The 11,502-nt window shown below is 50.4% G+C and overlaps 1 protein-coding gene across 4 annotated transcripts in view; it reads right to left on the reverse strand.

Annotated features, from left to right (window-relative positions):
- The window catches only part of RASSF2 (Ras association domain family member 2), a 41,387-nt gene extending 30,348 nt beyond the window's left edge, over positions 1 to 11,039 (reverse strand). The window contains exon 1 of one of the 4 annotated variants that reach the window (XM_082600483.1): positions 10,771 to 11,039. The gene's annotated coding sequence lies outside the window, so the exon portion shown is untranslated. The other 3 variants (XM_082600485.1, XM_082600486.1, XM_082600484.1) reach the window with 3 other exon arrangements.
- Positions 11,040 to 11,502: the final 463 nt, after the last annotated feature.

Consider the following 11,502-nt stretch of genomic DNA (forward strand, 5'->3'; position numbering starts at 1 on the left):
GAGGCAGGTAGCAAAGAGAACTAACAGAAGACTAGTCAAAGGAGGCCCCGGTCTCCTGTTTCCCTCACAAATAGGGAACAGAACAATCCCAACAGTATTACTATGTTAATAATAAAACAACAAGTGTGAATAATAGACAACTACCAGAAATGCAAGCTTACTACAGGCTAAATATTACCTGCTTCGACTCATTTAATCCCCAAAACATCCCCATGAAGAAAGAAACATTAATATTCCCATTTTGTAGATAAAGCAACTGAGGCACAAAGAAGTGAAGTAACTTGTCCAAAGACACACAGCCAGGAAGCGGCAGAGCTAGAGCTCAAACCCAGGACTGTCTGATGCAAAGCAGAACCCTTATTTAGTACAGCTTCTCTTGAGGTGAATGGGAAGAAAGAGTTTTCAGCTAAAAGTCACCTGACCTGGCCATATTCTAGAGAAGTGTATATCAGAATCCCCCAGAGGGCTCAATGAATACAGATTCCTGTCCCCCTCCTCCCAATTTCTGATTCAGTACCTCTAGAGTGGGGCCTAAGAATGTGCATTCCTAGCAAGCTGCCAAGTGATGCTGGTGCTGCTGGTGACAAGACTCTAGAAGCCTTCTCCTATTCCTTACAATAACCCACAGGGAAGGCTTTATTTTTATCACTTTAAAGATGAGGAAACAGAAGGTCCCGGAGGTCAGGTGACTTGTCCCAGATCACAGAGCTGACATGATGAGGCCAGTGCTCCTTCTATGGTGCCCTGGCTGGACATGAGGGTCTCCGAGTAGGACAGGCAGCTGGAGGCTGGCTTCAGCTGCTGGCCACAGCACACCTCAGAGTCCTGGGGAAGGCAGGTGAGTCAGCGACTGGCCTGGCAGACAAGCTGAAGGAAAAGCAGACCTTGCAGGAGCCCGGGATGGAGAGCCCATCCAGGGACCCAGGTATTTGCAATGTTACAGAGCCACGAATCCCCAGACACATCTCACCCTCTGTCTAAAGAACAAGCTACCCCCTACACTCATGGGCCCCAAAAAACCACCTGTCCCCCTCCTTCTGGAAAAAACCTGGGGGCCTGACAGGTACGAGGCCCCTGCTGACAGGCAACCTCACTCCTATCTCAGGAGGCAGTCTCTGTCTGGTCCACCTGCCAGATGAGGACCTGAGATTCAGCAGGACAGATGGCCAAGCTGGGCGCCCTCCTGCCAGCAGCAAGGTCTGCAAAGCCCCAGCTCCTTCCACCGACAGCTGGGTCCTTGACCCTTCTTGCTTAGGCCTTCCTCACACAGGCGTGAGTCCCTCAGTGTGGCTGGGGAAGATCTGAGGGAATGGTCTCGGGATGCCTGCCGGGAAGGCCTGCCTCCTACTCTCACGCCAGTGGGCAGGTGGCCAGGCAAGTGACCACGAGAGTCACAACAAACAGTCATCCCCCGCCAAACAATCATTTCGTGGGCCCAGATGAGCAACTACTTGTTTATAGGGAAGTCCCGTCAACATCCACAAGCTTTTGACTTCAGGACGGATATTTAGAAGGAAACCCAAAGACCCTTAGCCTCATAGGGGATGAGCAGGGTGTTGGAATGAGGCCAAAAAAGGCATGAAGGAAGCAAAAACTCCAGATAGAAGCAGCAGTGTGTGTGTGAATGTGTAGGTGTGGATGTGAGTAAATGTAGATATGTACGGGAAAGTGTGTGTGTAAATGTGTCCGTATGGATGTGAGGGAGAGAGCGTGCAAGTGCACATATGAATGTGTGGTGTGGGTGTGTGAGGGAGTGTGTGCGTGTGCAAAGAATTTAGACTCCAGCTCAGAGAACCCAAAGACCCAGAAAGCGAACCCTCCAGAATCTACAGGCCCCAGGGAAGGTTCTGGCCACCTCTGCCTCCCTGATGGAAGGGAAACAGCGCCTCCGTCATCTTCAGCCAGAGGGGCCCTGCCCAGATAGCCCCTCACAGGATAAAGCTCAACAAAGTGCAAAACTCCATGTAACTGACTAGGCATGAGGAAAAAGTGGGAAGTTAGTGGAGGCATACAAGACACGTAAGACTAAGCATTTCTTCACCTGCAATTCTCAAAACCGAGGGCTATTTTATGGGGTATTTAAAGACCTGCCTTCAGAAGGGCAAATTAAGCTTCCCTCCAGCCCAATAATTGCAAGGTTTAAGTGGAGCCCTGTCCCACAGGGAGGGCCCAAGGTCTGTGTCACTCCTCATGCTCTGAGCCCCCACTCGCCATCAGCTCCAGGCACTGCCGGCTTATCCTGGCAGGTGAGGAGGCCGTCTCCAGTTCCCCACTTCCTACAAGCACAGGTTTCTTTCTGGCCACGCTTCCTGTTTACTAAGTGCTTCTCTGAAACTCATCTCTGACCTCACATCCCCTTCCTAAGGGAACCCCAGCAGTTCTTCCCTTTTTTGGTGTTATAGGCTGAGACTATGAGCTTTGTGTGCAGAGATCTTAGGGTTTCCTCTCCTTGCTACCCAGGGCCAGGATTGGAAACCCAAAAGCCCAAAGCGCTGGCCTCCTCCACCGCCAGAGACAGGCAGGTTCCTTGCCCTTGGAAGCAGTAAGGGAGGCCAGCGGAGGAAGGGTCAGTGTGCGCTGAGCCCTCCCCTGGGGCAGCCACCGTGGGGCATCTCACATCCACCCTTTTTTAACCTCATTAATGCCCTACAACAGGTGTGGGGAAACTCAGCCTCTCATAGCAGATCTCAGACCCAGAAGAAACAGCACATCCAGGGGTTTCCAGAACAGTTCCAGGAGGCTGAGGGGAAGTTTTCCACAAAACCACACTCACACCCTCCTCTGCCTGTCCTGCAACCAGGTGACTAACCCTAAAGAAAAATCAGCACCACGAAAAACCAAACTTCTCAAAATGGCCTTCAAAGGTTGTTTCCATAAAATCGTTATACTTCCCCCACTGTCTGAGATTAAAGGAGCAGCCTTCTGCTGGGCAGAGAGAAAACAGGCAGAGCCAGGTGAAGAAACTTCCAGAGAACACAGTAGGCACATCTGTCCTCCCAGACCTACATTCTTTCACCAGCTCGCTGGAGGGTTGGGGCAGGCTCTTCTGGGAGATTGCTTAATGAGAAACTTTAAAACATTTTCCACAGAACAAGGCATCCCAGAGTAAAGCCACTTGACCCACTCCCATGACCCCTGAATAGAGCCACACAAGGTAGTATCCAGTTTCTGGGTACTGAAGCTTCCTGACCTCCTCTCACCTCAGACCAGACTGAAACACACATACATACCACCTCCCCTGCCCCCACCCCTCTGCACCATGTTCCCAATTATCCTGTCATATACACAACCCACCACATGCACAAGAGAGCAATCCTTGCCCCAGATATCTGTATCATCAACTGTAAGAGCCTATGTGAAGCCTTAGGAAGAGGGCACTGATTATCTGAGGCCACTACCCATCTCCCCAGAGTTCTTAGGATCTCATGGATTCCACCAGTTAAAGTCCTCCCTGCATCCCAGGCAAGCAGACCCTGCCTGTGAACAAAGCATTCAGCAGCCATACCCACAGCTGCCATTGGTGGGTATTTAGTAGGTTGAGTTGAGCCACAGGGTCAGGAATACACAAAGGATGCTTAAAATAGAAAGGCTGAGGCTCTCCTTCTCAATCTTTAAGAAAGATGGTCTCAGCAACACTACTTCCACCTGGTTTGGACCCCACTCACTGCATGACAGCTGTTAGGTTTGAGGCACAGTGAACCCCAAGCACACCCTCTCAATCCCACCACCACACACAGAAAACCCTGGGATAAGATGATTTGCCAGCAACCAGCAAGCCCCAAATGTGATTAGTTCTGAGGCCCACTGGCCATCCACCCTTGTCCTGCCAGGCTGAGATGGAGGTCAGACGCTGACCCCCACCCCAGGTAATGGCGGTGGAGGCAGCAAGGATGGCCAGGACCTTGTGGCCCAGCTTGAAATGACAATACCAGAGACCGAGCACCACAATTCTCTCCCAGGTCGTTCTTGTTCCTTTCCTTTTTATTATACAAGTAAAACAGACTTTTTTAATTTTAAAAATACAGATAAGCAAAAAGATTAGGATCCACAAAAGGACAGTTACTGTGCAATTGCACTTTTATAAGAAACCTAGAATAGGGAAATTCATGAATACAGTAAGTATAATAGAGGTTACCAGGGGCTGGGGTGCGGGGAGGGAATGGGGAATTAGTGTTCAACGGGTACAGTCTCTGGGATGATGGAAAAGTTCTGGAAATGAATAACAGCGATGGTCATACAACACTGTGAATGCACTTAATGCCACTGCTATGGTCTGAATATTTGTATCCTCCCCGAATTCATATGTTGAAATCCTATGATGGTATTAGGAGGTGGGGCTTTTGGGAGGTAATTAGGTCATAAGGATGGAGCCACGAATGGGATTAAAGGAGACCCTGCCGCGCTTCCAAGCCCCTTCTGCCATGTGAGGATATAATGAGAAGTCTGCATTCTGGAAGAGGACCCTCACCTGACCATGCTCACACCCTGACGACTCCCAGCCTCCAGAACTGTGAGAAATAAATGTCTGTTGTTTGTAAGTCACTCAATCTGTGGGATTTGTTATATAGTATAGCTCAAACAGACTAAGGCAGCCACTGAGTTGTATACTTAAAAATGGTTAAAAAGGTAAATTTTATATTGTGTATATTTTACCATAATAAAAAATCAAAAATATTTAATGTAAAAAGTTTAAGATCAAAATCTTCCAAAATTCCACCACTCAGAGACAACCACTATTAACATTTTTCCATGTATCATTCCAGAGGCAAATATAAGTGGATGATATGATATATCTTACAAAAATAGCACATTGTTTGGTAACCTACTTTTTAGAAATGTATCAGATTTTCCCATGTTAACATCTGTATCCTAAATTTTTTGTAGTCACATGGTATTTTAATGTATAAATACACCACGATTAACAATTTTACTATTTGGGGGCATTTAGTCTCCATTTTCGTTGTTGTTATTATTATTGTTATAAAAAACGCTGCATGGGACATCCCTTATGCACATATTTTTCTTCATGTGTCCAATTATATCCTTAGGATAAGAATTCCTATGGGTGGAATTGCTGAGTCAGGGACTCCCTCAGGAGAATTATCAGTGCAGCATTGTGAGTAAAACCCAACTAGGAATGCTGAATTCTGTCATATAGAAGTCTCTTCCTCCACATGGACTTTTCTTGGTTTCCACTTGGGTGTCTACAACATTGCATAGTGGTTCAGGAAAGTAGGGCATATCCTTTCCATATCCTCCTTACCCACTCCTCAGGCCTCCTCTGGGGACACATCATGCCTACGTCATTAAGTGAAACTGGTACACAAGGAAGGCAAAAATTTTACTGGGATAATTCTACTGAAATCCCTTGTGCCAGCAGGAAAGACTAAAACTTTAGGATGGCCCAGTGCTGGGTGCCCCATGGTGGGCAACCTAATTGTAGACACATGAAAGGTTTTCTTTTGTTAAATGTTGTTTTGTATGGGCAGAAGGAGAATGCAATAGACTCTCCCTGAGGAGACCAAGGGCCAGAAGGGACCTGTGGAATCATCTAAGCCCTGGCCTTGGAGATGGGGAAACCAAGGCCCCCAAAGACTCAGAGCACTCACTTCAATAATCTTTAACTGAACCTCAGAAGTGTCTCATACACAGTGATTCAGCCAGTTCAGGGCACAGTTGAACATACCCTAAATTTGACACCTAGTACAATTGGCTGCACAGCGCAGCTTGTGGGATCTTAGTTCCCTGCCCAGGAATCAAACCCGCGCCTCCTGCAGTGGAAGCACTGGAAGCGTGTAGTCTTAACCACTGGACCGCCAGGGAAGCCCCCACACCTTGTACAATTCGTATCCTCCTCACCCTGTGCACAAAATCGGAAATTAAGATCACTGATCACATCCCAGCCCGGTCAAGGCCAGGTGTGTGCTAGAGCTGGCTCCTACTGGCTCTCAAGCCTCTCTCTCCAAAGTATTATAATTCTCTATGGTCCACCAAAACACCCATTCCCAAATCCATCAGAGCCCCATCTGTACTACTCAAAGAGCCAGCAAATGTTTGCCTGAATGCTTGCTGTGTGCCAGGCCCCTGTCTGAGCACGTATCACAGTGAGATAGTTATCATTTCCATCATACAGCTGGGGAAACTGAGACTCAGAGACTTTATTTTTTTTTCTTCTCATTTTTTATTCAGTCAACGATATTTAAGAGGAATCCAAGATATAAAAGGCATTTTGCAGGATGCTACCAAGGTGAGTCAGTCAAGGACTCTGCTCTCAAATTTTACAAGGTGAGAGATAGAGAACAATGAAACAAGGAAGAAAGGGATGGGCAAAATGTGGGATGAGAAGGCAAAAGATGGGGCTGTACTCCCATGGGGCACAGTCAGGGAACAATTCCTGGACGCAGTGACATTGGAAGTAGCTGGAAATGTGGCCTCAAGCTTTTCAGCCCTGAGTAGGTCCTGCTGGGTGGTAGGAGTGTTCTACTTGATCAGAACCAGGGTTTATCTTTTTTTTTCCATTATGGTATATTACAGGATACGGAATATAGTTCCCTGTGCTGTACAATAGGACCTTGTTGTTTATCCATTCTATGTATAATAATAGTTTGCATCTGCTAGTCCCAAACTCCCAATCCAACCCTCCCCCTTGGCAAAGTCTATTCTCTATGGAGACTCAGACTTAAAATGACTTTTTAACTACAGACTAAAGCCTTAGGTTGGTTTCCCCCAGAAGTTGACCATAAGACAAGGATTTGAGGACTTCCCTGGTGGCACAGTGGTTAAGAATCCGCCTGCCAATGCAGGGGACACAGGTTCGATCCCTGGTCCGGGAAGATCCCACATGCCGCGGAGCAACTAAGCCTGTGTGCCACAACTACTGAGCCTGTGTGTCACAACTACTAAAGCCCGTGTGCCTAGAGCCCGTGTTCCGCAACAAGAGAAGCCACTGCAATGAGAAGCCCGCACACCGCAACGAAGAGTCATCCCCGCTCACCACAACTAGAGAAAGCACGCATGCAGCAATGAAGACCCAATGCAGCCAAAAATAAATATAAAATAATAAATAAAATTATAAAAAAAATAAGAGAAAAGTATATAAAAAAAAAAGACAAGGATTAGAGTGCAAGTTGCAAGGGAGTAGGAAAGTGAAAAAGGGAAGGGAAGGCAGCCAATGAAGGGAGACAGTTATTACTGTTAGCAACTGGGATATGGTCCTACAAGGCAACTCTGAAAGACAGCATGGAATATGCCTCAAAGTTACCCCAACAGAGAGGTGAGGGAGTTGGAGTATTTATACACTTTCTCCCATCACTCACTGGTTGAGGTCAAGGGAACACAGGAAGGATGCTGACAGCATCTATTACATTGCCCAATATCATGCTGCTAGAAACTCTGAATGCCATTCAAACTCCAAATCCAACAGTTCTTTCATTTCTCTATAGAAAGGAGCAGTTAATCAAACTAACACTATGGATAAAGTGTTATGCTGGTAAAAGTAAACCTATTTGCCAAATCACTTCGGATTAACATGTCCAAGGAAATATAAGGTATCTTTTTGCTAATTTTTATCAATATAAGGAATAGAAAAAGCCATTCTAAGTCACTTTGCTCATGTCACGGGAATTAACCAAATGCCCTTCCCTGCCCACTTCTTCAGTGGGAGGTTGCCTTCTCTATTTCAGTCACAGCTGCCTTAGGCAGGAGTCCTACATCCTCAAGCTGTCATCCCCGAGCAGCTGCATCAACCTCTGATTACAGGCTCCAGAGTCTACCATCCAAGGGATGATAAAAAATTGACCCCCTGGCCACCTAGCCAATGGAGTCTGGAAGATGTTCCTGTTTACTGTGCCCTGCTCCCCCACTGCCTCCTGCCCCATCCCCTCCCCCACCACATACATCCTCCATGGGAATCCACAAATAGCCAAATAAATGAAGCCTTCAGTCATGGGCCTGTGGTAGCCTACACAGCCTCAAAGATTTATTTACAATTCTTCTGGAGAGGCAGGGAGGTGTTTAAATAGCACAGGGTGTCATTGGGATACATAACTGGACCATATTGTGAAGAGTGGTGGGAGGGGCGGGGAGGTGTAGGAGGAGACCACTGCCCCAGTTTTACAAACCCAGCTGTAGCAGCTCTCCGCAACTATAGCTTGAAGACAGAGACTGTATGTCTTGTTCCATTCTACGAACACCACTGAGACCTGCCCAGTTTCTCACTCTGGGCAGAGGAAAAGGAATGTGGACAAATCCTGAGACTGCTCTTGGGATCATCCAGTCTCCCAAGTTCTCCAAGGGATTGATTCTCTGACAATCTGGTCCCACCTCCACACCTCATCTCCCAGTGAGGACACTTCCTGCCAAAAGTATCCTAGAGAAGACTGAAGGAAATAATTAGGCCAAGGTCCTTTTGTACTTTGGTGACAGGACCCCTTTCTGGCAAGGCCCGCAGTCCAGCTCTTGGCACTCTAGCATAGGTGCCAGAATACTTGGTCCTGGACACCTCTCCAGCCAACTCTCTTGGCCATTCCTAAGGAGCTCACGCACAGAAGGCAAACAAAAAGCTTGGCTCCAGGAAAGAGACCAAGAAATCAAAGCAAAACTCGGTAACTGAGTGGTCTCAGTGCATCCAAGAGTGACGAGGAGAACTGAGGGACTGAAAACAAGGTGTAGGGTTGTCAACCATCCTGGGCCAACTCCTAGGATAACACAAACTGGAGAGAGGGCCTGAACCCACAACAGAAGCCATGCAGAGATGCAGAGAAGTGGACTCTGGGGCAGAGTGGGACCGCCCTCAGGAAGGCGGGGGTGCTGCCAGCCGGAGGTACAGCAGGGGCAGAATACTGCACAGGCCCTGGCCCACTCAGCCAGGTGCAGAGGGCATATCTTCTACCTTCCCCTGGAAGAGGGTATGACTAGGGGCCCCAGATCCCCTGGCCTTCTCTCAGCCAAGCTCTCCAAAAGTATCCCTCATCATTCTAACCAGATTTCACCAGCATAAACAACTAGGCCAGAGGAACATAGGATATGCCTAGGTTGCACTCCAAAGATTATCCTATCCCCCCTGCACTCCACCTCTGCTCTCCCTTCTCCTGAAGGAGGAGCAGGATTCACCTTCCAGCTTTCTCAGCACAGGGAATCCTGAATTGAACCAGCCCAGACTCCCAGGTGCCTGGGCAGGTTGAATGCTCTGTCTCCACCTCTTTGTCCCAAGGCAAGAACTACCCTCTTTCCAAAGCTACTGTCCCTCTCCGAGCTCAGGCATCATTTGAGGTCCTCTTCTGTCCCCCTGAGGCCCACCCGACTGCAGCAGCTCCCAGGCATCAGGCTGTCCTGTTCAGAGGAGAAAGCACAGCTGGCGCCCACACTCATGGCCATACTCCAGGGTCTCTGATCCCAGATGGGCACCTCACAGGCAGACTCCACATTCTCTGAGACACTGCATTTGGACACAAGTTTGAAAACAACAAAACAAAACAAAACTCTCCTCAAACTACCCAATATAGCCACTGAGAAGTTTCTTTAATTCTTCAGACCACCTGCAGAAAAATTTCCAAGTAAGGAAATGTGGATTGGTGAATAAAATAAATCCAACCCCGGATTCCTCAACCAGATGCTCGGGAAAGAAGGCCCCTGGCTCTGCCTCACAGCTGTTTAAAAGAATCATTGTTTCTAATTCTTTCCTCCCATTGTACCAAGATCAACTGTGGCAGGAACTGTTATTTGTCAGCTCATTGGTTCATACATTCATTCATCACATGCAAAGTACTTACTATAAATTTGGCCAGTTCTAGACATGGCCTCTGTTCTCTGGGAGAACAAGTTTTAGGGATCCAGATTCCACACACCTGGAAATAAAGTGCATCGAAGTGTTCAGAAGCCTGGAGCTCAGCTCCTCCTGTCACTGAGGCGCAGAGGTGCGGTGGACAACCCAGGACCCACGTTGTGCCCCAGGGTAAGATGGAACCCTATATCTCCCTGTCAGGCCACCGTGCCTCTCTGCTGTCCCCAGGGATCTCCCAGCTCAGGAACTGAGTGCAGTGCAGGCACTCGAAATGCAGAAGTGGCCGGGGTCGGCCCAAGGCACTTGCCTCTCCGGCGAGAGAGGATGCAAAGCCGAGATTCCAGCGACCTCCGGCATCAGCTCCGGAGACGGGCTGCGAGCCGGCAAAGGGGAAGTGCAACGAGGACCCAGGGCCCCCGCGCATCCGGCGCCCTTCTGAAGGCCAAGGGAGGCTCGGGCGCCGGAGGTTGGAACCCGCCTCCAGGGAATCGTCGGTTGAGCCGGGAAGAACAGGACCAGATTAGGATCGGACACCCCCAAGGACACCCCCCCGATTAGGGTCGGGGCCTGCCATCCCTGCACCTGCCCGCCCGGCACCTTCTAGCCAGGGAATCCCGGGGACCCCGGGGATAGGGTGGGGGCGCCTTCCTGCCGCCGCCCTTGGCGTGGAGAGAAGGAAGGACGCCCCAGGAATCGGATGGGGAGGACGAGCCTAGAGCCACAACTTTCTCCCGCGGAAGGCGGGCAGGCTGGGGTTCCGCACCTACGCGGCCCCTGCGGAGTCCACACGCCCGGGAACCCCCAGTGTCTGGGGAAGAAGGGAGGAGAACAGGAGCTGACGCGGACTGAGGGGCTGACTCGGACGGGGCAGGGGACACTGCGGGAAAACTTTCGGCGAGGGGAGAGAGGACCGCCCAGTGCACCACACCTTGCGCCCCGCAAATCGGGCCCGGAGCCTCGCTCCCCGCGGCCCGCGCCCCGCGCCTTGCCTGCGTCCGGAGCCGGCTGCACCTCTCGCGCGCTGCGGGGACCTTGGAGTTGGAAAGTGGGGGTGTTGCGGCCGGGGACGGCTCCAGCCAGCGTCTCGGTCAGCGGTCGGCGGGCCCGGCTCCCTTACAGCCCTGCAGAGCTTGCGGCAGCCGCGCGATTGGGGGTCGGGCGCCCAGTCCCCCTCCGCCCCTCCTCGCCCTCTCTCCCGCCCCTCTGCCTTTATCTGCCCCAATCGGATCTGACCTCCTCCCTCCCCCTCTTTCTTCAGCTCTCCATCTCTCCCTCCACCCCTCTTCCCTGGCCTTTCTTCTTCCCCCTCCTCTCCCGCCCTTCCTCCCCCCCGGGGGGGCGGGGCTTCTCCCCTCCCTCCCAGACAAAGCTGTGGCTGCTCATCCCCTGCGAGTCCGGGCTCAGGCTGCCAGCGCCTCTTCCGGCCTGGGGTGGAGGGGGTAGAAGTGAGGGGGTGGAGGGGGTAGAAGTGAGGGGGTGGGGAGGATGAGCTGGCTCACTCACCCCATTCTCCGCGGCCTTCTCCAAAAGAGATATAGTCTTGGCCCGAGCCCCTTGGTTTGCTCCGGGCGGTGACAGCCACTCCCAGAGAACAGTCACGCTGCCCCGGGGAGCCCACGTCGAGCGCCCTGGATTCCCCAGGCAGAGGATATGGGATTTTTTGATATGGGGTTTTTTTCTAACACCTGCTTATTCCAAAAAGGGTTTGAGCTGAGCAAGGC

This window comes from Mesoplodon mirus, assembly GCF_964341445.2.
Source record: "Mesoplodon mirus genome assembly, chromosome: 15".
In the NCBI taxonomy this organism is placed as follows: Eukaryota; Metazoa; Chordata; class Mammalia; order Artiodactyla; family Ziphiidae; genus Mesoplodon; species Mesoplodon mirus.